The 25,864-nt window shown below is 42.4% G+C and overlaps 1 protein-coding gene across 4 annotated transcripts in view; it reads right to left on the bottom strand.

Moving 5' to 3' along the window:
• The window catches only part of PAK1 (p21 (RAC1) activated kinase 1), a 151,053-nt gene that overhangs the window by 69,738 nt on the left and 55,451 nt on the right, over nt 1-25,864 (bottom strand). Inside the window, exon 1 of one of the 4 annotated variants that reach the window (XM_032641291.1) lies at nt 10,907-11,105. The exons of the other annotated variants lie outside the window; for them this stretch is intronic. The gene's annotated coding sequence lies outside the window, so the exon portion shown is untranslated. Of the gene's footprint in view, nt 1-10,906; nt 11,106-25,864 lie in introns of those variants that run through there. 4 annotated transcript variants of the gene reach the window in all.

Below are 25,864 nucleotides of genomic sequence, written 5' to 3'. Positions count from 1 at the left end.
ATGCTGTTCCCTCTGCTTAGAATGCCAATTTCCCTATCCTCAAATTCACTCATCCTTCAACTGCTTTTTTTTTTTTTTTGCCGTACAAGGGCGTCTCACTGTTGTGGCCTCTCCCGTTGTGGAGCACAGGCTCCAGACGCGCAGGCCCAGCGGCCATGGCTCACAGGCCCAGCCGCTCCGCGGCATGTGGGATCCTCCTGGACCGGGGCACGAACCAGCATCCCCTGCATTGGCAGGCAGACTCTCAACCACTGTGCCACCAGGGAAGCCCCTCAACTGCTATTTCTTCTATGAAGCCCTTTTGAAATGTTCTCACCTTCAAGAAGTTAAGGTCCCCTCCTCCACACTCCAAAGGCAATGGGTATATTTCCAGGTTATCACATTTATTTTTACTATGTTTTAATTATCTTCGCCAGAAGAATGTAACCCAAAGGTCAGGCACGATTTTGTCACCTTTGTAATCCAAAACAGCCCAGTATAGTATCTAACTCAACAGTGGATTCAATAAATATTTCTATTAATCAAAAGTTTGACAGAGTTATATACCTTGCCTTTAAGGAATTCAGTACAGACGAAATTTTAAGGTCCTTTGCAATCTTTGATATTGAACTGTCTCACAAACTAAGCCATTGTACCTGGACACAGCTTGCATTCAAACCACACTTCAGAAATCTCTGTTCTACTGAATTTGCCAAGTACTCTCTTACCCTCCTCTTGCCCTACCCCCCCCACCCCCAATGCTTCTTGTCATCTCCTCTGACTGATAAAAATCTTACTCATCTTTTAAGATCAAATTTAAACTTCATCTGTTTATATAATTCATCCTGACCTACCTCTGACAAACCCACTGCTCCTCACTTCTATTTTTGAACAAAAGAAATCAAGTAAGCAAGGACAATCTTGTTAATCTAGAGTAACTCTCTGGGTGGTGTGCTTTTTATCCATTTCTTCCAGTTTCATTTTGCAGATTTGTCTTTGCTTTCCCTCCCAGCCCCAACTCAAGTCCCTCAGCTCCCCCAAAGAGAATTTCTACTGGCCCAGCTCTCAAGAGTACCTTCCCACTCCAGACTGCCAGTTCCAAAATTACACTCCCTGCAGCCACCTGATACCCTAAGCAGGCCCTTCCTTGCCTCTTAGGTCCTTCAGCCAAAAGCTTCATTGAATATTACTCCTTTTCAGGATGACAGCCCAGAATTGCACCAAGAAAGGTTTCATCAGGGCTTCCCTGGTGGCGCAGTGGTTGAGAGTCCACCTGCCGATGCAGGGGACACGGGTTCGTGCCCCGGTCTGGGAGGATCCCACGTGCCGCAGAGCAGCTGGGCCCGTGAGCCATGGCTGCTGGGCCTGCGCGTCCGGAGCCTGTGCTCCACAATGGGAGAGGCCACAGCAGTGAGAGGCCCGCACACCGCAAAAAAAAAAAAAAGAAAGGCTTCATCAACCTTTCTGATAAGGCTTTTCTTCATTTCTCAGTTCTTCCACTGTGTTTGGAGAACTCTAGGTGGTAGATCACCACTTTCAAAAAAAATTCTAAATTATTAAAACCTAAAATCTGTTGTTGGAATACAATGTTTGAATACTCTGTACCACATTCCAGACCAGGTCATCTAGCCTGTGCTTGAAAACCTCCAGTGATAGGAAATCTACAGTCTCACAAGTCAGCCTATTCTATCTTTGGTGACCTCATTTAGAGAGCTCTCACTTATATTGCCTTTTTTTTTTTTTTTTTTTTTTTTGCGGTACGTGGGCCTCTCACTGTTGTGGCCTCTCCTGTTGTGGAGCACAGGCTCCGGACGCGCAGGCTCAGCGGCCATGGCTCACGGGCCCAGCTGCTCCGCGGCATGTGGGATCTTCCCGGACCGGGGCATGGACCCATGTCCCCTGCATCGGCAGGCGGACTCTCAACCACTGCGCCACCAGGGAAGCCCCCACTTATATTGTTTTATCTTCTCACACTGAATTGCAATTATTTGTTTACACATTTGCCTCTCCCTGCACTTCCCTTCCCTGCCAGACTTAAGACTATGAACTCCTCAAGAACAAAGTTCAGTCATCGCAATCCCCAACACCAGGCCTGGCACAGAACAGGTAATCAGTAAAGATTTGTTGAACAAATGAACAAGCAAATGAATAAATAAATGAACAACAAATGAACAAACACTACTTCTATCTATTATTTCTAAATCCTAGATGAGGGTTGCTCAGCGAAAGTCTATTGCCTCTTCAGAACTTTACGTACCTGAAATCATCTCTCAAGACTCCCCCCACCGCCCAAAATCTATTTTCTCAGTGCTAAACATTGCCAGTACTTTCAACTATACTCACAGAACACAAGTTTGTGCCTTCTTGAACCTTTCCTTTGAACTTACTTGGACTTAATATTTTTACACTACTTTCCAGTTTCTCTGCAGCCCTCCATCCAGTTCTTTCCTATGGCTTCTGCACAAGTCTTTACTCTCTTTACACTTCATAGATCCACTCAGAGGTCATTTTGTCCATCTATACCTAGCACAATAATTAGCACATTTTAAAACCTACACTATTCTAAACTTTGTTTATAGGAAAACAAGTCCAAAATTTCAATCCTGATAGGAAAAAGAATTCTTTTTTTAAAAATTTTTATTGGAGTATAGTTGATTTACAATGTTGTATTAGTTTCAGGTATATAGCAAAGTGAATCAGTTATACATATATCCACTGTTTTTTTTAAGATTATTTTCCCATATAGGCCATTACAGAGTATTGAGTAGAGTTCCCCGTGCTATACAGCAGGTTCTTATTAGTTATCTGCTTTACATACAGTAGTGTGTATGTGTTAGTCCCAATCTCCCAGTTTATCTGTCCCCACCCTTATCCCCTGGTAACCATAAGTTTGTTGTCTACATCTGTGACTCTACTTCTGTTTTGTAAAGAAGATTCATTTGTACCCTTTTTTTTAGATTCCACATATAAGCGATATTTGTCTTTCTGTGTCTGACTTACTTCACTCAGTATGACAACCTCTAGGTCCATCCATGTTGCTGCAGATGGCATTATTTTGTTCTTTTTTACGGCTGAGTAATATTCCATTGTATGTATGTACCACATCTTCTTTATCCATTCCTCTGTTGATGGACATTTAGGTTGCATCCATGTCCAGGTTATTGTAAATAGTGCTGCAACGAACATTGGGGTGCATGTATCTTTTTTTGAATTACAGTATTCTCCGGATGCCCAGGAGTAGGATTGCTGGGTCGTATGGTAGTTCTATTTTTAGTTTTTTTAAGGAACCTCCATACTGTTCTCCATAGTGGCTGCGCCAATTTACATTCCCACCAACAGTGTAGGAAGGTTCCCTTTTCTCCACACCCTTTCTGGCATTTATTGTTTCTAGATTTTTTGATGATGGCCATTCTGACCAGTGTGATGTTACCTCATTGTAGTTTTGATTTGCAAGAAATACACTCAGCTCTTGAATAACATGACCAAATATATATTAAATCTTCTAGCAATCTCTGCTGGTCAAAGATTTGGAAGGATGACAAGCCAACGCCTTCTGACAAGCTGCAGAATAAAGCTAAGCCCGAGGCCAACATTTAGAATGAAAGTTCATCAATCTTAAGTCCAGCCCAAACATGTTTATATATTTCTGTATTTGCCATTGGCTAGATTTGACGGATCTAAATGTAAATCAGAAGTAGCATAGTTTAGGTCAGAATAGGTACAGCGGGGTGAGAATTACCTCAAGTATAGTTGGAAAATCCTTTGGCAGAGAGTCAGAAGACTTGAGTTCCAGTCCCCACCTTTAAATTTCTGTGTGATCTTTGATATTTACTAAATGTCTGCCATGAGCTAAGCAACAGAGAAGATAAATAATTTCTTGGTCCTCAAATCAGCCATGTGAAAGTTATGTACACCTTTTACTGCACTTGTAGGCTCTTCATTCAAGTACAATTCAAATAAATAATTTTTAATGAGTACTTACTCATAAGGTGCTATGCCAGAAACCAGGGATATAGAGATAAATAAATGAATACGTTCCCAACTCTAGAGGTTCTCACGGTCTAGTAAGCAAGACAGACAGGACCTAGAAAACCACAATGTCAGGCCAATTGTAAACAGTGCTGTAGAATAGTACAAGCAGTAAAATGTCAGAAGAGACAGAAAGGAAAGACTATATTAAACTGAGGTCATCAGTGAGGCTTCACAGAAGAAGTGGTGTTAAGAGTAGGGGCTTAGGAGAATGCCCTGGTGACCCAGTGGTTAGGACTCCACACTTCCACTGCAGGGGGCATGGGTTCCATCCCTGGTCGGGAAACTAAGATCCCACATGCTGCGCAGTGCAGCCAAAAAAAAAGAAAGAGTAGGGGCTTAAAGAATAAATAGGTCAGACTAGTGGTCTTTGACTCTGGACTATTAGAATTCCCTAGGAGCTTTTTAAAACACCGGATGAAGTACTTAAGAGAGGAAGTATACTAATATCTGCAATTTACTCTGAAATGCATTTTTAAAAAGTAAGATACATTAGTGGATGAACATAGGGATGTGATATAATATACATGTCAATATATAATATATAATGGATGTGATAAAGCAAGTTAACATGAAAATGTTAATGGTAGAAGAATCTACATGTCGATTACACAGGTATTCACTATAAAATTCTTTCAACTTTGCTGTATGTTTCAGATTTTCCTAATTAAAAAGCGGGGGCGGCAGGGGTGGGGGGGGGGAAATACCACTGCTTTAACTCTGATTTTAGTTGGTCTGGGATAGGCCCAGGCATTGGTATATTACCTTGACCAAGGAAAACAGACAATAAAATGAATGATTTTGACAGAGAACGATGACAGCAAATATATCCCAGACCACAGGAATAACGTGTGAGAGTACAGTGTGGTAAAACGCAACATGAAGGTGAAAAAGTAGGACACAGCAATCACAGAGGACCTTTCATTTTCTGCAATACATACAGCGCTAGTCAGAAAAATGGTCCTTTCTGAGCAGTTCTAGAACTGTACAATGAATGTCCCATGTTAAAAATAAAAGATGACGCTGTTGATTAAAAAAGGCTGAGGGATGACAATGAGAAAAGAAGTGTTCCCTGGAGGAGGGGACCAGCTGCTATCCATCTGCACTAACGACTCTGTGGTGCCTTGAGCTCACACAATGGGACTTGGAATTTAGGAGAGTTCTCTAAATTGCCTAACAAAGTTGCTAAAATTCTTTTAAGAGTATCCCCATTGAACCTCCTGGACTAACGGTCTTTACAAATAGGGTTTCAGCCATCAGCTGGGGCTGATATTTCAATAACCACTAACATTAATGGAGTGTACAAGAAAACCTGGAAATCTATTTGGTTGGTATTATTTTTCTCATTCATTCATGTAAATATTTATTCATCACCTACTGTTTGCCAGACTGTGTTAGGTGCTGGGGATAAAAGAGTGAACAAATCAGAAGAAGCAAAATCTCAGAGATGCTGCCAGCCACCCAGGGTCACACAGCTAGTGGAGAGCAGAGGCAGGAACCTGAAATGAAGTCTGTGTGACTGCAGAATCACCTCTCTTTCCACTATACCATACCTCACTGTTCACTCTAGAGGCAAAGGAATGGACTAGATAACCTTTAATATTACCTCAGGCCATTATTTAAATGAAGATGCGGAAGGAAAAAAGAAATAAAACCTATCTCATGTATTAATCACATTTCTCAGTTCCAACAACTCAGAGCTGCTAAGACTGGCATGCTCAACACTCCACCCAAGACTGGGGAGTACTGCATGCCCTTGACACCTGGTTATGAGAATCTGATCTTTAATTAATTTGTGCCAGGAGGTTTTCTTGGCAGAAGCCTGGAATGCTACAGTCTTGAATTTGCTGAAGGATGTCCTTCTGACAAGTCAAAGACATTCCCGCTATGCAGCCTCCAGCCACTCGCAGTGGTTTAGCAACAAGAAAGCAACTGCTGAGGTAGCAGGGAGGAAAACTGGAAGCTCTTTCTGAGCTGTTAGGAAAGCTACTTTAATTTTTGACCCTCAGTTTCCTCTTTTTAAAAATACAAATAGGATTGTCTATTTTACAGAGCTATCATGAGAATTGAAAAGCATATATAAAAGCTCCTAGCGTGCTGCCTGACACAAAATAGATGTTCAAAAAACACCTGTTCTCATCCCCCACTCATCTATCCAGTTTCATCTCTTCTATCTCTAAACTTGTCATTCCAACCCAATCTGCTTTCAGGCTACTGCCTTTGCCCACACTGTTCTCTCTGCCTAAAATGTCCCAACTTGTCTGCCAAGAAAACTCCTACTCATTCTTCAGGACCCCGCTTGATTCACTTCCTCTACAAAACCTTCACACAGCCCTCCTATTTCTACCTTGCCCCAAATTTAATAGCATTTTACACATAATTCTATGCAGCAGGTTCCATATTTCATGATATCAACCTCACCAGACCATGAACACGTCAAGGGACAAAACTAAGTCTGATTAATGTCTATGTCCCCGAGTCCCACCCAGCACAGACCTGGCACAACTAGGTAATTAGTAACGGTTCACTGACTAAAATGCAGCCTGGTTTAGAGAAGAAAAACACAGGAGTTGGAAGGATCTTGAAAAATCAGCTAGTTTCAAATCTTTATTTCATAGTTCTAACATGAAACCCATAAGGGTATGCAACTTAGCTAAGATCACTCAATGAAACAGAATACCTGGAAAACTTCCTACAATTGGAGAGGTATGAGAGGCAGCAAAGTGAAATGGAAAAGGCAGAGAGATTTGGAGTCAGAGACTTAAATTAACTTATGTTGATCCTATACCTTCACCCTCTCCTCCCCCTACCAATAATACTACACATCTTCCTCACCCCTATCACCCCTGCAGATAGTCACTAGAGTCACTCACAGAAACCAGCACCAAATGTCTTATAATCCTCCTCCTACCATCTTGGGAAATTCCTGACTTGTATCCCCCGTTGAGCTATTCCCAATAGTTAAGGGAAAAATTCAAATTTAAGCTTCAAACCTCCAGCCCTCCCCACGGATGGCCTGAAATGAGAAAATAATCACTAAAACCTGAGGCTCATACAATCTGAGAGCTGAAGGAACCAATAAGGTGATCTAGTTTAACCTCCCAAGAAACACTGGAATCTATTCTGCTGTCTCCTAGATAGATGATCTTCCAGTCAATCTTCCTGAACATATCCTATGATTTCCCACACTGCCACACGCTGCCTCAAAGGAACATATTCTCTTGGAAGTATTAGGAACAAAAGAATGAAAATAGACTGCCCTCTCTCCTTTAAAAGAGAATCACAACTAATTTAATCAAGCTTCCAGTGTCCATTTACTTCAGACAGCCTTGACCACCCAAACTCTCATACCCAACCTTTCCTGTATGTCCTCTAATCTGACCAAATTCCTCAACCCTTTCCTGACTCTGGATCCCTCCCACTATTTCCTCTGGAACTTCCCATTTGTCATGGGCTCATTCCCCTTGCCTCTTTGCCTTAAAAGAAATTTGGTTATCTCCTGAGAAAGAGACTTCTCTAGCACCTCTCTCAACTGAAGGCTGTTTTCTCTCTTACATCCAACCTATCAGTGTGGTCCTTAATTTTCAGTGCCATTTCCAAACCACTCCTTTTTCTTCCTCTTGTAAAACTTCTGTTCCTTTGAGTAGCCTCCACTGGCTGCTATCACACTCCCTTGCTGCCTAATACCTACTTCCTGGACACTCCACTCAAAGGTCCCTAGATCAGTGTTCTTCTGTACCCTTCCAGTTAACATTCTAGGTGATTCAACAGCCACAATGATGACCCTTCCAATACTCTGGCTATTTCATTTGCTGACCTATAGTCCAAGTTAACCAACACTCCCATGATCACACCCTGGACCTTATCCTCAAAATGTTCACTGACTCCAATATCTAGAGAGAATCATATATACTCCAAACACAACTTCCTATCCATGTAGCTCACTTGTTCAAGAACTTCCACTACAATTCCCAGACTTTATTTTGAGCTCCAATCCACTATCGGTTAGTCCCCACTACAATCACTTTCTTTTTTCCCTAAACATAGTCCAACAAAATCACTTAAACATCAAAAACCATCAACCTGGGCTTCCCTGGTGGCGCAGTGGTTGAGAGTCTGCCTGCCAATGCAGGGGACACGGGTTCGTGCCCCGGTCCAGGAAGATTCCACATGCCGCGGAGCAGCTGGGCCCGTGAGCTTTGGCCGCTGAGCCTGCACATCTGGAGCCTGTGCTCCGCAACGGGAGAGGCCACAACAGTGAGAGGCCCCGCAAAAAAAAAAAAAAAAAAAAAAAATCAACCCTCTAAAATTCAACAACAAAAAAAACAAACAACCCAATTCAAATATGGGCTAAGGATTTGGATAGACATTTCTCCAAAGAAGATACATGAATGGCCAACAAGCACAAAAAAAAGATTCTCAACATCACTAATATTTAGGGAAATGCAAGCCAAAACTACGAGACACCACCTTATATCCTTAGGATGGTTACTATCAAAAAACCCCAGAAAACAACAAGTGTTGGTGAGGATGTGGAGAAACTGGAACACTTATGAATTACTGGTAGAAATATAAGATGGTACAGCCACTATGGAAAACAGTAGAGCAAACAGTTCCTCAAAAAATTAAAAATATTACAGAATTACCATATGATCCAGCAGTTCTACTTCTGGGGTATATACCCCAAAATATTGAAAGCAGGGTCTGTAAGAGCTATCTGTACACCCATGCTCATAACAGTATGAACAATAAACTATTGGCTCATTGGTTAAGGGAGGGGTGAATGAGAGGCCCAGCTGATGCTCATTTGAGGCAAAGTAAATCTGATAAAAAACAAAAACAAGAACAATCAACCCCCTTGCCTTCTCTCCCTTTCCAAAATTCAATTGACAAAATCCCAGCTTTGGGATGGTTGAGCTCAACTCTCTCCAAACTGTCTCTATATTGAAAGAGCTGAGTATCCTAGAGAACATTACCTGGTTGACTGTTTTAGCTTGAAAATTATGAGGCTCTCCCTACTTATGATTACCTTGCCTCAAATGAGCATCAACTGGGCTTCTCATTCACCCCTTCCCTTAGCCAATGAGCCAACTTTCAATGAGAAAACAGAAATCTTTGCAGAAGAACTCTATCTTCCCACTCCTAAATCTGTATGCTTCCCTGCACTGTACCACCCAGTTACAATGAAGGAGGTGACCCTTCTCCCATCAAAAGCCATCCTCTCATTCTCTCTTCTCCCTCTACTCCTTTGCTTGTACTCCCTCCTCTCACCTGGAATGATCTCCTCCTTCAGCAGCTACATTAATCAATCTCTCTCTCTCTCTCACACACACACACACACACACACACACACACACACACACACACACATATTCAGTCATTCCACAAACATTTATTTAGCATCTACAGTGTACCAATACTAATCTAGCTGAACAGGACAAAGTCCCTGTGTTCATGAACTTTATGGATTAGTAAGAGAAGCAAAGAAATAAGCAAATAAATATACAATGTCAAGTCCATAATAAAAATTAAAGAGTAGTTCGTGTGAATATGAAGGGACAGGGATGGGGATGGTACATAAGATAGTGATCAGGAAAAATCTGCTATGGAGGGGAAAGGATTAGAAAGGCGAAGCGTGAGAGGAAAGGGATTAGAAAGGGGAGCAGTAAGAATGGAGAAAGTGGGGATGGGAGAAAAGGTGGGTAGAGCGCAGGACAGGAAAAATGTTCAGGAGTAGGAAGCAGAAAGAAAAGTGGGGAGAAGATGATAAGGAGGTAGAGTCACAGAACAACTGGGGGGAGGAAGGCAGTCCAAAATAATCAAGGTAGGTTAGTATCAGGCCTGACATGTGTTTCTTAGTTTCAGATGATCAAAAAGGAAAGAATGATAGTGATTAAGACATTACACAGCCTCAAGGTCTGTCATTAGCTTGACGGAGTACGGAGGAAGCTCCAGAGAAGACAGCCAAGTTTAAAGCAGCTTTATGCCCAAGTATCGAACAATTGGCCAGTTTGGAGAAAAACCATTAATATACCTTGATCTGCTTCTTCCCAACCCCATCTCCCTACACCCAATATACCTACACTCAACACTAAAATAATCAGCATTCTCAACCTCTGCCTCGTCTGTGAAGCCACTGGGTCCTGAGCAGCCCAGTAAGATGCCATTCAAAAGACTGGCTGGAAGACAGGGTACCAAGGTCTTTTTCCCAAGTTTGCCTCCAAGGTCTGTTTCCCAAGTTTGCCTATCTCCTACAGTGTTGAGGGGGACATTTCTGCAGTCCATTCTAGGGCTTTTACCAACTCACCTGTCCAAAAGGCAGTTTGACAGCCTGAAAATGCCAGAGTCACAAACAAAATGTCAAGCCCTTCATTGCACAGGTAAGGAAACTGAGGCCCCACAGAGGCTGCCTGAACAGGACCAGCCCCCCCACCCCACCCCACCCCAGGTCTCACAGCTCTCAGTTTACTCCACCTCTTAACAAGTCACTTATAATGCAATGCACCCCCCCAGCACCCAAGAGAAAAGCCCCCATGGTCCCAGCAGGCCAGCTGCTAATCCAAGGCTGAGGGAAGCATCACCCTAGCCGCCAAGCAGAAGGGTGCTTACAAAGGGGCAAGGCTCCTGAGGCAGAGCAAGTTCCTCCAAAACCAGCTTCCCCTTCACACTCTTCCCTAGCCAGAGCTCTGATTCCAGGGATGGCCTAGGCCTGGGTGGGCTCATCTGGGGGTTCCACCCTAAACCCCTTCTCTCACTTAGGGTCTCTTAAAGGAAGAGACCCTAAATCTACCGGACTCGCGTCACCACTCCCCGGAAACCAGCAGAGACGTCCCCACCCCCCCCACCCCCCGCCCCAGCACCGCGCAGCTGAGCGCGCCCCAGGGTGGGCCAGCATTACCTGGCGGCGGGATATGGCCCCGGCATCTCTGCTTACGGTTTTTGTAGCAGAGCCGCACCTCCCTCACGCCTGGCCGGCCGCGCAACACCCTGGGCTCCACCCAGGTGGCTCTACTTAGCTGGGGCCGGGCTCCCAGCAGCTCGGCCGCCCCAGCTTTGGCTCCAGGGCGCAACACGCTCCCGCCCTCGCAGGGCGCAGCGAAAGCTGTGCTCCAGGGTTGGCGAAGCAGAAGGGGCGGGGAAATAAGGGAGGGAAGGAGGCGGGAGAAAACCGCGCTTCTCCTTTCTGCAAAGAGGCTCTGAGGGAAGGCAGGGAGACTACTACCTTGCCACCCTCTCAGCTATTCTCCCCAACCTAGTCTTCAGCAGGGGGTAATTTCTCAGTGAATCCAGGCTTTCCAGGGACTGTCAGAGCTTCCTGGGTGGGCCCCAGAGTCAAGGAAGAGAACCAGAGCTCCCCTGTGCCTTAGTTTCTCCAGCTGGGTCTGGACTCCAGGACAACTCAAATCAGACCTAGCATTCTATCAGATTAGGCTTCAAGGAAAGAAATGAGCCTACCCACCGCCTCGAACAAAGGGGTCAGGTGCTAATTCTAATGCCCTAGGGAAAACACTGGGTGGACGCTTATAGCTGCTTCTAAGCAAAGAAAGCTCAGCAGCAGCTACTATTTATTAAGTGCTGTTGTGTACCAGGTACTTTACAAAATCTTATGTCTGTCTGACCACAACCTTATGAAGTAGACACACTACCAATTCACATGTGTCAAAACTGAGTTCCAGGAATTATATGGTTTTGTACAATAAGTATTTCTTAAACACATATTGTGAATGAGGCATTGTAAAGGGCCCTGAGCAGAACAATACAGAATATTTATCAACACTGGTCCAGACCCCCTAAATGCTAGTAGTGCCCCTCAATAACTGAAACAATAATAAACACCTTCACACATTTCCAAATGCTCCGTAGGACGTAAAATTACCTCGTCAACTACCCCTCTATGTCTTGCTCTTGAGAGAGGTGTCAGGAGTCAGATTATGCATGGTCTCTTGTGGGTCATAACTAGGAGTCTGGGATTTGTTCTAGGCTTTAGCAATGGGAAAGCTTTGGAAGGTTTTAAGCCGAATGACAAGATCTAATCTATATTTTTTAAAAATCACTGACTGCTGAATGGAGAACAGAGGGGAGAGTTATGGAAATAAGAAGACAAATCAGTAGATTCTTTCAGAACTCCAGGCAGAAGAAGACGGTAATGATTTAGAATAACATATTGGAAGAAGAGATGAGAAGAAACAAGAATATTCTAAGCATACAGCTTGGAAGAAGCAGCAGCCGAACTCGGTAAAAGACAGGATGTGATGAGTGAGAGAGGGCAGTGACTTCCCCAGGACCACACAGCTGGTAAATGGCTGAGTCATTCCAACTTGGGTCTGACTCCTAAGCCTATGCTTTATTTCTCTCTGCCATGTCAGTCATCTTTGTATTGACTACCATATCCCTCTCCCTATAGCCTGGCAAAGAGCAGGTAACCAGCATTATGTCTGATCAATAATTTAAGTGTGCTAGAGAGAAATTTTCCCTGACAGAGGTCTACACCTCCATTTGATATGCTCAAAGTAATCTAATTGCAGAAGGATGTAGAGGAAGAACTCCAGGAGGACAGAAAGAGCTCTTCTGTTAAGTATTTTTCACCTTTCCCAGACCCTGAGTACTTGTGCTATTCCAACTATCAAAGTCTCAAATTTGGTAGAGGAGACAGGAAATTTCTTGAAGATCCCCTTGCCCACACAGAGAATCGGTCAGTAATACAGACTGGAGGGATCTGCTGCACTATGAGAACTCAGCTTCAAAGTAGTTTTAGGATGTTCTTTTGGGCCCACACCCTTGTCCTTCAACTTATGAATGAGAGGAGAACCAAAAAGAGTCTGCAGTCTTGGACATAGTTTTTCAAAGTAATCATCAATAATCATAACATCTGACCTTACCCAACTTCCCATCCCATGCAGCATTTGCTCTTACAGATAGGCTCTGCTGGAATATGCAGGAACAGAAAGCTCATCTGCAACGAGCACTATGAGACAGTGCTTCCTAATATTCAGCCAGGTGCCTCTCTGTAAACTTCCAATTCTGGCTACTAGAGCACTCAGAAAACATCCTTCAATGCCAAATCATATTAAAGGCTTTCAGATATGTGTATATGGTGATCTATCAAGGCCATGCACATTTTCTCTTCTCCAGAATAAACACACTCAGTTCTTTTAATCATTTGTTTATTCAATAACTATTTAAGCATCTTGTACAAGCCACCAGAGACATACACACCATCGAACAGGACTACACCTTCAAGAAGTTTATGGTTTGAGTACGGCAGTTTTTAACTTGCCCTGTGTATCAGTATTACCAGGGAAGCTTTAAAAATATATACTGAAGTCCTAGCAGAGATTCTGACTCAACTGGTCTGGGATGTAGCCTAGGCAACGTATCTGATCAATATAACTATAGCTACATATAGATATCTATCAGAGGACTAATACTACCTGATTTCAAGACTTACTATAAAGCTACAGTGATAAAGGTGGTGTGTTATTGGTGAAAGGACAGAAAAATATATCAGTGGAACAGAATAGAGACCCTAAATAGACATACACAAATATAGTCAACTGATACTTGACAAATGAGCAAAGGAAATTCAATGGAGAAAGAACAGTCTTTTCAATGAATGGTGCGAGAACAACTTGACATCCACCTGCAAAAAAATTTAGACACGGACTTCACACTTTTCACAAAAATTAGCTCAAAATGTATCCACAGACCTTAATGTAAAATGCAAAACTATAAAATGACTAGAAGATAACAAAAGACAAAACCTAGATGACCTTAGATTGGGTGATGGCTTTTTAGATACAATAACAAAACCACAATCCATAAAAGAAAAGGTTGATAACTTGGACTTATTTAAAAATTATAACTTCTGTTCTGCCAAAGACAGTATTAAGAGAATGAAAAGACAAGTCACAGACTTGGGAAAATATTACCAAAACACACATTTGATAAGGACTTATATTCCAAATATACAAAGAACTCTTAAAACTCAACAATAAGAAAACAAACAACCCAATCAAACAATGGACAAAAAAAATCTGGACAGACACCACACCAAAGAAGATATAGAGATGGCAAATAAGCACATGAAAAGATAATCAACATCATATGCCATTAGGGACTTGCAAATTAAAACACAACAAAATACCACTACTTACCTATTAGAACGGCTAAAACCCAAAAGAGTGATAACAGCAAATGTTGGTGAGGATGTACAGCAACAAGAATTCTCACTCACTACTGGGGGAATGCAAAATAGTACAGCCACTCTGAGAGACAGTTTGGCAGTTTCTTATAAAGCTAAATATAGGCTTACCATACAATCTAGCAATTGCACTCCTAGGCATTTATCCAAATGAGTTGAAAAACCTGTCCACAAATATTTATTGCAGCCATACTCATAATTGCCAAAATTCAGAAGTAACCGAGATATTCTTCAATAGATGAATGGATAGACAAGCATCCATACAATGCGTATTATTCAGCAATAAAAGAAATGAACTATTGGGCTTCCCTGGTGGCGCAGTGGTTGAGAGTCCGCCTGCCGATGCAGGGGACACAGGTTCGTGCCCCGGTCCGGGAAGATCCCACATGCCGCGGAGCGGCTGCGCCCGTGAGCCATGGCCGCTGAGCCTGAGCGTCCGGAGCCTGTGCTCCGCAACGGGAGAGGCCACAACAGTGAGAGCCCCGCGTACCGCAAAAAAAAAGAAATGAACTATCAAGCCATGAAGACCTAGAAAAACCCCAAATGTATACTGCTAAGTGAAAAAACTAGTCTGAAAAGGCTGACTCCAATTATATAATATTCAGGAAAAGGAAAAACTATAGAAGCAGCAAAAAGATCAGTGGTTGCCAGGGGCTAAGAAAGTGGGGGCAGGGATGAACAGGTGAAGCATAGGGCTTTTTTTTTTTTTTTTTTGACTGCGCAGCGTGCGGGATCTTAGTTCCCCAACCAGGGATGGAACCCATGCCCCCTGCAGTGGAAGCTCGGAGTTGTAACCACTGGGCTGCCAGGGAAGTCCCCACAGGGCATTTTTAAGGTGGTAAAACTATTCTGTATGATACTATAATGGCGGATACCTGATACGATGCATTTGTCAAAACCCATAGAAATATACAACACAAAGAGCTTTAGTTAATAATAATGTATCAATACTGATTCATCAATTGTACCCACTGATAACAAGATGTTAATAGAGGAAGTGCTGGGAGGAGTGGGAGAGATGGAGTACACAGGAGGTCTGTGTACTTCCTGGTCAATTTTTCTATAAGCCTAAAACTGCTCGAAAAATAAAGTCTATTAAAATAAAATAAAAAATAAAGGGCAAATATCAAACAAAAAAAGACATATAAGATAAACCTCGGGGCTTCCCTGGTGGTGCAGTGGTTGAGAGTCCACCTGCCGATGCAGGGGACACGGGTTCGTGCCCCGGTCCGGGAAGATCCCACATGCCGTGGAACGGCTGGGCCAGTGAGCCATGGCAGCTGAGCCTGCATGTCCAGAGCCTGTGCTCCGCAACGGGAGAGGCCACAGCAGTGAGAGGTCCGCGTAACGCAAAAAAAAAAAAAAAAAAAAAAAAAAAAGATAAACCTCATTTTCTTTTTCATTAGATTCATTAGACCTAAAATTACTCTGTCAAATTATTGTAAAAGTTTCTAAACTCTCTCAATTTCTATGCTTACCTCATTGCAGACTGGGAACAGTTCAAACTCTACTTTGAGTGATCTAGGCACCTTTTACTAAACACAGTCCTGTTTGCAATCACCCTGGTGCAACTAGGGCACCTTCCACTAAACACAGTCTTGTTTGCAATGACCCTCTTACTGCCTGGTACCCTGTGGGAAAGGTGATAGTCTAAGGGCAGTCTATCCCCTATAGAACGTAGTTGGACTATCACCTCCATTAACTATACTTTGTACTTCTCATAATTCAGTCTGAAGCTGCACTAGCTTTTTAGCCACTGCAGTGCCTTTGGCTGACACTGGCCTTAGGCAGCCAAAACCACAATTTTCATAAGAATAGCATCAGGCTAGGTCTCCTCTAGGCTCCCCATATTTTGCTATTTCTTTCAGACTTAAAATATAGCACTTCACTGCCATCCACCTTAAATTTCATCTTTTTTGGCTTCAACCCACCTTTTCAAGCTCACTCGTTCTCACTCGCTCATTCTGTCTCTCTCTGTCTCTCTCTCTCTGTGCCATCTAGCATAGTAGTTTTTCCTTCTAGTCTTTATCACCTGCAAATCTAGTCAGTATTCTATCTCTTCAAACATTTATCAAACATCTACCATGTGCCCTTGCCTGTACTTGGTTACAGGGATTAAAGATGACCTAGGGGCTTCCCTGGTGGCGCAGTGGTTGAGAGTCTGCCTGCCGATGCAGGGGACACGGGTTCGTGCCCCGGTCCGGGAAGATCCCACATGCCGTGGAGTGGCTGGGCCCCTGAGCCATGGCCATTGAGCCTGCGCGTCCGGAGCCTGTGCTCTGCAACGGGAGAGGCCACAACAGTGAGAGGCCCGCGTACCGCAAAAAAAAAAAAAAAAAAAAAAAAAAATGTTTGTTAAAAAAAAAAAAAAAAATGACCTAGAAATGGCCTATGACTCCAGGAATCACCACTAATAAGGGAGAGTGGCATACATAAAACTGTAAAAAGTACTAGAAAACTGAATAAACAAAATAAACAGGATAAGATGGAAGAAACTACAAAACATGTATCATATAGTATAAGGCAGGACCACTAATATCTTTAGCAAGGAAGATCAAATTCAGGCATCTTCTATTCTAGATTTCAGTTCTCAAAAACCAGATGCTGGTTTGGTTATAGAATGCAGACCAGCCAGCTCACATGCTGTCTCTTTCAATGGTGGGTACTGCTATAGGAAGCTTGGCTAACCATGGCTTCCTCTGATGAAATACAAGACTCATGAAATTGAGGTATATTAATAAGAAGCCAGCATTTTATTTATTACTGAGGGCTAGCAAATTATAATCAAGGAAGAAACTATTAGCTAAAGAAATGAAAAAGCAGAATCAAATGAGGTAGAAGGGACTTTAAAAGACTAAACTACATAGTCAATGAAAGAAATAAAATCCTACATATATCAAATAACTGGCCCAAGTTTACACAAGTTAGCAGTTAACTTGTTTTAAGTGCAATTACTCCTTGCATTTATATAGTCCTTTGGTTTTCCAAAGTAAATAATTCACAAACTATTCATTCAACCCATGGATCTTGACCAGTGATGTTTTGTCTATGTAGTCATCTTAGCCTAATCAGGCCCTTTCAGGTCATTCAGCTGACTTCTACAAGCATATGAGTTTGCAACCACTGTTAACACTATACAAAGGCTAATGATCGGTAATAATTAGCAAAATTTGTTTAGACATTACAGGTTTCAACTGATAGCAGCTATAGGATTTGAAAGTGATTGTTTTTATTTGATTCTTGTGCAACCACAAATAATTTAAGACCAATACATTTACTGATTGAGAATTACAACTTCTGATATTACCAGTTAAATGTAGGAGGAAGTGGGGACTTCGCTGGTGGCGCAGTGGGTAAGAATCTGTCTACCAATGCAGGGGCCACGGGTTCGAGCCCTGGTCCGGGAAGATCCCACATGCCGCAGAGCAACTAAGCCCATGTGCGCACAGCTGCTGAGCGTGAGCTCTAGAGCCTGCAAGCCACAACTACTGAGTCCGTGCACCACAACTACTGAAGCCCGCGCACCTAGAGCCTGTGCTCCGCAACAAGAGAAGCCACTGCAATGAGAACCTCACGTGCCCCAACGAAGAGTAGCCCCTGCTTACCGCAACTAGAGAAAGCCTGCACGCAGCAACAAAGACCCAACACAGCCAAAATAAAAAATAATAATTTAAAAAAATAAAGTCTTTAAAAAAAATGTAGGAGGAAGTCAGTCAACAATGATGATTTGGGTTCTATTAAAATAGTCACCTAATATACCATTCTTTCTTGTAATTACATGGCAGAGCCAGTTGTCTATTAAGGACTATGGAATGAGGTGGAGAATAAAATAAATAGATAACAATAATGGCTTACCAAAATACTTCAAGAAAAGAAATAAGCAATGGAAGGATGGAAAAGGGGGGAAAAAGGCAAAAATCTATTCAGTGCCAGTCAGATACAAAGCAACTAACTAAATCAAAATGTACACGAAGTTCAAACAAGGCAAAAAGTACAGAGAAGGGAGACACCAACTACATCTGTAGAGCTGGGGGAAGTTTTGTGAAGGAGACAGTATTTGGGTTGGGTATTAAAAAGGAGTAGAATTTTCATAAATAGAGGTACTGAGAATGGGGGTGAGGGTTGAGAATCCCCTTGAGGGAGCCACAAAAGCAAAGGCCCAAAGGAGGAAAAAGCATGAGCTCTGTTTAGGAAATAATAAATAATCTAGACATTCAAGGAAATAGTAAAATAATCTCATCATTCATTCACCATTTACTGAATTTGTTCTACATGCCAGATACAGTGCAGTCACAAAGGATGAAAATATGAGGAGACCTACTTCTTACTTTCAAGAAACAGAGCATTTTTAAAGACAACAGAAGACAAACCTGTGTCACTGGCAGTCAGACTTAACAGATCCAAAAATCTGTTCCTTCTTCACCTGTCCCCATCTCAATGCAATTCTACTCCTCCAATTACCCAAGCCAAAAATCTGATTCATCTTTTTTTAATATATAAAAATTTATTTATTTATTTTTTGCCGTGTTTTGTCTTCGTTGCTACGCGTTGCAGCGAGCAGGGGCTACTCTTTGTTGCAGTGCGTGGGCTTCTCATTGCAGTGGTTTCTCTTTTTGTGGAGCACAGGCTTTAGATGCGTGGGCTTCAGTAGTTGTGGCACGTGGGCTCAGTAGTTGTGCCTCACGGACTCAGTTGCTCCGCAGCATGTGGGATCTTCCTAGACCAGGGCTCAAACCTGTGTCCCCTGCATTGATAGGCGGATTCTTAACCACTGCGCCACCAGGGAAATCCCAATCTGATTCATCTTTGACTCCATTTTTTCTATCAGCTTTACCTCAAAGTCACCAGCAAATCCTAACAACTCTACCTTCAATATATATCTACAATCCAATCACTTCTCATTACCTTTACTGCTACTGCCTTGGTCCAAACCATCAGCAACTTTTACCCAGAATAGTGGTTCTCAATATTTGGAGGCTAGGGGGGAGAGATTTTTCTCCAAAGGAGAAATTTGGCAATGTCTAGAGAAATTTTTGTTGAAACAACTGAGGAGGTACTACTGGCATCTAATGCGCAGAGGTCAGGAATGCTACTAATAATACTATGATGCACAGGACAGCCCCTCGCAACAAAGAATTATCTGGCCCAAAATGTTAATAGTGCAGAAACTGTGACTTAGAGTATTGCAGTAGACTCTTAACAGATCCACTCCTGCCTCCCAGATGATCCTTTTATAATGTAAGTCTCAGATCACATCACTCTCTTCTGCTCAAAATCTTCCAGTGGCTTCCCAAGTCCCTCAATGTAAAAGCTAAAGTTCTTATGAAGACCTACAAGGCCATACATGATCTTACCTCTATCCTCCTCCTCCACCCCCCATCTTACCCTGCTACATCTCTGACCTGGTCTCCTACTTTTCTCTCCTTCGCTCACACTGCTCCAGGCACAATGGCTTCCACCAACAGGCTATGTACACTCCCACCTCTGGGCTTTGGTACCTATGGTCACTCCGCCTAAAAACACATTTTCCCCCAGATATCCATATGACTCCTTTCCTCACTTCCTTCAGGTCTCTACTCAAATATCACTTCATCAGAGGTCTTCCCTGACCACTCTTCATAAAACGACAGGAACCTCTCTTCACCCCATCTCAGCACTCTTTATTCCCTCCTACTCTGCTTTATTTGTATCCATAGCACTTACCATCAACTGACATATTTGTTTGCTTTTTGGTTGACTCCCACCAATAGAAAATATGCTCCACAAGCAAAAACTTTTCCTTTATCCCCCGACCTAAGAACTATTCCTTGCACACAGTAGGAGATTGGTAAGTAATGGCTGAATGGATGAATAAGTGAATGAATAAGTGGAGCTGGAAAGACCAGTCAGGAAGAAACTAGAAAGACCAATGAAGGCCAGAAATGTGGATATAATCTTAGAATTGGCCTAAAGAAGAGGTTGCCCAAGAGTGATTATCTTGTCATATGCCATACAAATCACCTTGTCTTCTCCATCAAATAGAAACAGAGAGAGTAACAGGGCATTCTATTTTATATCAATATAAGAACATTATAATAATCAGAAGTATACAATAATGAAATGGATAATCTTTAAAGTATTAACACCCTCAATCAACCTCTCAGCACGTAGGATGCAGTAACAAACTACTCTCCCATAATTTTCCCCTCTGCTTATCCTTTTGGATTCAGTTCAAATGTCACCACCTCTACCAAGGTTTTTCCAAACTCCCTCAAACAGAGTTAGCCACTGCTACTTATGGTCCTCAGAGCAATCTGTCCACTTATCTCAATTTACTAAAAGTGTTTGTTAATATATTATTATGACTGAATTCTGCCCTCCTTACCTCCATAATTCATATGTTGAAGCCCTAACCCCATCTGTGCCTGTATTGGAGACAGGGCCTATAAAGAGGTGATTAAAGTTAAATGAGGTCAAGGAAGTAACTTCAGAGGAGGATCTGATGGATATGGAAGTGGTCGTGGATTTGGGGATGGCTATGATGGGTATGGAGGAGGACCTGGAGGTGGTAACTTTGGAGGTAGCCCTGGTTATGGAGGAGGAAGAGAAGGATATGGTGGTGGAGGACCTGGATATGGCAACCAGGGTGGGGGCTACGGAGATGGCTATGACAACTATGGAGGAGGAAATTATGGAAGTGGAAATTTTAATAATTTTGGAAATTATAATCAGCAACCTACTAACTATGGCTCAATGAAAAGTGGAAACTTTGGTGGTAGCAGGAACAAGGGGGGACCATATGGTGGAGGAAACTATGGTCCAGGAGGCAGTGGAGGAAGTGGGGGTTATGGAGGGAGAAGCCAATATTGAGCTCGTTTCTATTTACCATGGGCTTCACTGTATAAATAGGAGAGGATGAGAGCCCAGAGGTAACAGAACAGCTTCAGGTTATCGAAATAACAATGTTAAGGAAACTCTCATCTCAGTCATGCATAAATATGCAGACTACACCAGAGGAGATGCAGAGAACCATTTTGTGAATGGATTGGATTATTTAATAACATTACCTACTGGGGAGGAAGGATTGTAAAAAAAAAAAAGCCTTTGAGACAGTTTCTTAGCTTTTTAATTGTTGTTTCTTTCTAGTGGTCTTTGTAAGAATATAGAAGCAGTCCTTCCTTGATAATGTTAAATTTGTAAGTTTCAGGTGACATGTGAAACCTTTTTTAAGATTTTTCTCAAAGTTTTGAAAAGCTATTAGCCAGGATCATGGTGTAATAAGACATAACGTTTTTCCTTTAAAAAAAATTTAAGTGCATGGGTAGAGTTTAAAAGCTGTTATACATTTATAATTTAATATAATAATTCTAAAGGAAAAAAATGTTAAGTGTGGTCATAAGGGAGTAACCTTGATCAAACAGAACTGCTGTCCTTATAAAAGAGGAAGAGATACTAGAATCTCTCTCTGTCTCTCTCTCTCTGCCTCGAGGACAGAGTGAGAAGGCAGCAGTCTGTAAGCCAAGAAGAGAGCTCTTACAAGAAGCCAAATCCTGCCAGAACCTTGATCTTGGACTCCTCAGTCTCCAGAACTGTGAGAAAATAAATTTCTTTTGTTTAAGCCACCCAGCCTAGCAGATTAAAACATATACCTTTTCACCTCTAGACTGAAAAATTACTTTATGTCCCCATTTACTATTATATCCCCAGACCAGAATATGGCAACTTTAATAAAATGTAGGTACCACGACATATTTTTATGGAATGATATAGAGTACAAATACATTTTTTAAAACCATATTAAAAAGTCATCAAAGTCAAATGACTTTCAAATGCTTAACCAATAACTATTCTTCCCTTCATTCTCGCTAAATAAACCCTAATTTTGTTCAGGAAGGCAATGAGACAACTAAATATTCATTTTCCCAGCCTTCCTCAAAGCTTGGTGTGCCCATGTGACACAGTTTTAGCCAGTAAAGTCATGAAAAGCTTCTAAGAATTCTGGGGAAATGGTTGCTTTAAATACAAAATAGGACATAGAAGAAGTGCTAGTTCTGCCTTTCCCCCTTTCTTCTTCCTCGAACATTCCTGCTGGAGCTACAGTAGCCATCTTGTAACTATGAGATCATAAGCACAAAGGCTGAAAGCAAACACTCTAAGGATGCAGACTGGAAAAACAGAAATAGCCTGGAATCCAAATAGTATTGTGAGTAACTGAACCCATGCCAGCAACCATCCTTTCTCCTCCAGACTTCTTGTCAAGAAAGCTAATCCCTACATTTTAAGTCATTGTTAGGTTTTTCTACTACTTACAGCTGAAGACATTCCTAATTAACACAAACAAGAAGCATACTAGAGAATAAAGAGGAAGAGGATTCTTACTAGTCTGAATCCTCTATCCCTTATCAGCCACTGGCCTCTAACCATAAATGAATTTCTCTTATTAGCATGAGATTGGAGATCATCTAGCAAATTTTAAAAATACAGAGTAGATATAAAAGGAGGACTGCACAGTAACAGACACCAGACAATCACTCTTCCTAGTAAGTCCTTATTTTTATAAGAATAACGCTATAACTCTGTCTTATTCAAAAATGGCTTTCAAGTTGCTTGCACATATAAAAGATAAGATAGATAGACAGACAGACAGACATCCTAGGACAATAGTAATCATCAATGGGGTATAGGTCATAAAGTAGAAGAAAATCACAGCAAGTACCAAAAAACCCACACTGAATGTAGCTATTGCAATTCATGACCGAATTTTGCTCTGTGTATCCTGGAAGCCAAATCAAAATCAAAAGGAGGGCTTCCCTGATGGCGCAGTGGTTGAGTCTGCCTGCCAATGCAGGGGACACGGGTTCGTGCCCCAGTCTGGGAAGATCTCACGTGCCGCAGAGCGGCTGGGCTCGTGAGCCATGGCCGCTGGGCCTGCGCGTCCAGAGCCTGTGCTCCACAATGGGAGAGGCCACAACAGTGAGAGGCCCATGTACCGCAAAAAAAAAAAAAAAAAATCAAAAGGAAGGGAGTGAAATTCAAACTATTAACTCTCATTGTCTAATGGAAGAAGTATATCAGTTTTGTTACGAGACAACCATCATCAGTTGAAGCAAGGATTGGAAAACTTTTTTCTGCAAAAGGCCAGACTAAATATTTTAGGCTTTGCAGGTCGTATCATTGCTGTGTCAACTACTCAACTCTGCCTGTGTAGCACAAAAAGAGCCATAAACAAATGAGTATGGCTGTATTCTAATAAAACTTTATTTACAAAGACAGTCAACTGGCCAAATATGTCCTACAGGCTATAGTTTGCTGACCCCTAAGTCAGAATATTCTTGGATGTAAGCACCAGACCTCTTCTGGCAGTGCAGGAATTTGGCTTGAGTGCAACAGCCACTAGCATCAATGCTACTTCAGTGACAGAAACTCAACCTTGCAGGTGATGCTACCTGCCTCTACAGCCAAAGAAAGAAAGTTAGCTCCTCATTACCTTTTCTCTCATGTCATTAAGTCCTAAACCAAGTGTGGTGTGGGCATACGGTATTGGTAAAAGCTAGGTCACTGCCAGTGCCCTAGAAGCAAGGAAGTTTGAGAAGCAAGTATCTAAATTTTTATCTCCTTTAGGGGACAGCATCTTTGCCACCAAGAAGACTCATAAAACGGGGGACACGCGGCTTCCCTGGTGGCACAGCAGTTAAGAATCCGCCTGCCAATGCAGGGGACACAGGTTCGAGCCCTGGTCTGGGAAGATCCCATATGAGCACGTGTGCCACCACTACTGAAGCCCGCATGCCTTGAGCCCGTGTTCTGCAACAAGAGAAGCCACCGCAATGAGAAGCCCGTGCACTGCAACAAAGAGTAGCCCCCCCTCGCCGCAACTAGAGAAAGCCCGCATGCAGCAACAGAGACCCAACTCAGCCATAAAAAAACAAATAATTTTTTTTAAAAAACGGGGGACACAAAGTGCTGTGCAGTAAAAACAAATGACAACTATCCATTTCAGTTAACTCTTACTTATACCTTCCTTCCATATATAAATTGGTTTTTTAAAAAATACTCCAGCCTATCATCATCACTAATCAACAGGGAAATGCACATCAAAACCACAGTGAGGGCTTCCCTCGTGGCACAGCGGTTAAGAATCTGCCTGCCAATGCAGGGGACACGGGTTCGAGCCCTGGTCTGGGAAGATCCCACATGCCACGGAGCAACTAAGCCCGTGTGCCACAACTACTGAGCCTGCACGTCTGGAGCCCGTGCTCCACAACGGGAGAGGCCACGACAGTGAGAGGCCCGCGCACCGCGATGAAGAGTGGCCCCCGCTTGCCGCAACTGGAGAAAGCCCACGCACAGAAATGAAGACCCAACACAGCCAAAAATTAATTAATTAATTTTTTTTAAAAACACAATGAGAGGGCTTCCCTGGTGGCGCAGCGGTTGGGAGTCCGCCTGCCGATGCAGGGGACATGGGTTCGTGACCCGATCCGGGAAGATCCCACATGCCGCGGAGCGGCTGGGCCCGTGGACCATGGCCGCTGAGCCTGCGCATCCGGAGCCTGTGCTCCGCAACGGGAGAGGCCACAACAGTGAGAGGCCCGCGTACCGCAAAAAAAAAAAAAAAAAAAAAAAAAAAAAAAAAAACACAATGAGATATCACTTCACATCTGTCAGAATGGCCATCACCAAAAAAACCAGAAATAACAAGTGGTAGAGAGGATGTGGAGAAAACCGTTCTCATGCACGCACTATTGGTGGGAATGTAAATTGGTGCAGCCTGTGGAAAACAGTACAGAGGTTTCTCCAAAACCTAAAAATAGAACTACCATATGATCCAACAATTCCACTCCTAGGTATATATCTGAAGAAAATGAAAATGCACCCCAATGTTCATAGCAGCATTATTTACAATAGCCAAGATACGGAAGCAACCTAAGTGTCCATCAACAGATGAATGGATAAAAATGTGATACACACACACACACATACACACACACACACACACACACACACAATGGAATACTACTCATCCATAAAAAAGAATGAAATTTTTGCCATTTGCAGCAACACAGATGGAGGGTATTATGCTAAGTGAAATAAATCAGACAGAGAAAAACAAATACTCATATGTAGAATCTAAAACTACAACAAACTAGTGAATATAACAACAACAAAAAAAGCAGACTCACAGATATTGAGAACAAACTAGTGGTTACCAGTGGGGAGTGGGGAATGGGGAGGGGAAAGATGCGGCAGGGGATTAAGAGGTACAAATTGCTATGTATAAAATACATAAGCTATAAGGATATATTGTACAACACAGGGAATATAGCCAATATTTTATAATAACTATAAATGAAATATAACCTTTAAAATTTGTGAATCACTATGTTGTACACCTGAAACATAGACTATTTACCCCAACTATACCTCAATAAAAAAAGAACAGTAGAGAAAATAATACACTCCAGCCTAACATATTGTCACTAACCCTAACAAACTAAAAACGCTCTCACCTTCTCCCCAAAAAAGGGACAACACACAGTCTCATTAGTTGCAACATCCCAGCATTAAATTCTAAGGAATTTATCTCTATTTGTTGAGTGCTTTAAGTACCAGGTACTACTCTAAGCCTTCATGCCTTTGTTCATGCTGCTATTTCTGACTGGAATAGCCTTATCT

Source organism: Phocoena sinus, chromosome 8 (genome assembly GCF_008692025.1).
Source record: "Phocoena sinus isolate mPhoSin1 chromosome 8, mPhoSin1.pri, whole genome shotgun sequence".
NCBI classification, from domain to species: Eukaryota; Metazoa; Chordata; class Mammalia; order Artiodactyla; family Phocoenidae; genus Phocoena; species Phocoena sinus.
The sequence above is the reverse complement of the archived record's forward strand: the minus strand, read 5'-3'. Positions and strand labels throughout refer to the sequence as shown.